Source organism: Schistocerca serialis, chromosome 1, assembly GCF_023864345.2.
Source record: "Schistocerca serialis cubense isolate TAMUIC-IGC-003099 chromosome 1, iqSchSeri2.2, whole genome shotgun sequence".
Classification (NCBI taxonomy): Eukaryota; Metazoa; Arthropoda; class Insecta; order Orthoptera; family Acrididae; genus Schistocerca; species Schistocerca serialis.
The window spans coordinates 685,969,772-685,971,526 of NC_064638.1; positions in this window are offsets into that span (position 1 = coordinate 685,969,772).

Sequence of the window (1,755 nt, forward strand, 5' to 3'; positions counted from 1 at the left end):
GAATCATCCCTAGACGCAAAGTCTTTTGCCTTCCAGTTGGTGTGTCGGTCCAACCGTAAGTATACAACTGTGATTACTGTTGTTGTTGTGGTCTTCAGTCCTGAGACTGGTTTGATGCAGCTCTCCATGCTACTCTATCCTGTGCAAGCATCTTCATCTCCCAGTGCCTACTGGAGCCTACATCCTTCTGAATCTGCTTAGTGTATTCATCTCTTGGTCTCCCTCTACGATTTTTACCCTCCACGCTGCCCTCCAATACTAAACTGGTAATCCCTTGATGCCTGAGAACATGTCCTACCAACCGATCCCTTCTTCTAGTGAAGTTGTGTCACAAACACTTCTCCCTAGTTCTATTCAATACCTCCTCATTAGTTATGTGATCTACCCATCTAATCTTCAGCCTTCTTCTGTAGCACCACATTTCGAAAGTTTCTATTCTCTTCTTGTCCAAACTATTATCGTCCACGTTTCACTTCCATACATGGCTACACTCCGTACAAATACTTTCAGAAACGACTTCCTGACATTCAAATCTATACTCGATGTTAACAAATTTCTCTTCTTCAGAAACGCTTTCCTTGCCATTGCTAGTCTACATTTTATATCATCTCTACTTCGACATCATCAGTTATTTTTCTCCCCAAATAGCAAAAGTCCTTTACTACTTTAAGTACGGGAAGTAAATGACTTAGATAGTGCAGAGGCATTGGCAGTTTGCCAGTGAAAGGAAGCTTTTAATTATTCCGGTATTAAAAAAGACGTTGCTGTGACTATCATTTCCTAATCTAATTACTGTCACTTTTAAATTAAACTTCTCTCCGCTATTCTGGTTTTGTAAGACAGCCTCGTCAATTTGCAGTGCCTTATCAGTCTGACACCACAGTTTCGCATAATAACTTCCGCCCAAGACAGCAATCAGTTTCAGTCTCAAAACAGATGAATCCTAAATTATGAATGTTGAAATTTCTCCGAAAGGAATAATCGGATTTTGAAGACTGAAAAGCCGTTGGATGAGTCTCGTTTAGAACTGTGATGCTAACAGCAGAAAATACTATAGTTAGAGATCAGATTATATGCATTTGTATGTTGCCTATGCATTTACATGTTTCGCTCCTTTTAATCGGTTATCGTGGATTTTAACTAAAAACTAGTAACGATGCATATTTTCGCTCTACGTTTACAATAGTTTAAAAATTTAGACCAATGGTCTCTTGCTCGATCTAGTTTCGATGTCTATTAGATTGACCACAACATAGAACTGCATGCAGTCACTATCCGAGAGGCCACTGCCTAGCGAAACCCTTACAGAAGGGTTATAAGAACAGGCATAGCAAGGTTCCAGCGCCCGCGCCCGCTGTCATACCTTACGCGCTGGCAACAATTAAATTAAACTACGCAAACCCTTAGTCGCACGTCCATTGTTTCAGTTTAGCTTTCTGTTTACTTGTACACAGTTGAACGTGAGATGAATCATAATTGCGTAAAAATTACATATCTTAAATGTTCTGTAAGAAATACGGAATGAACTCGAGGACACCATTATCTGGATTTCAGTTGACGAAACTACAGACACTTGTGGCCGTTACATTGCATATTTAATTGTAAGAAGAGCTTCTTCTTCCTCTTTAGCGGCCTGCAAAGAACTTTAAACGGCAAATCGTTCTACGATCGCAAGACTTGTGAATGAGGGTATTAGAAAAATGTTTCCGGAATCTTCTGCAGATGAAAGGGTGTTCGTATCTATTTCAGATTGTG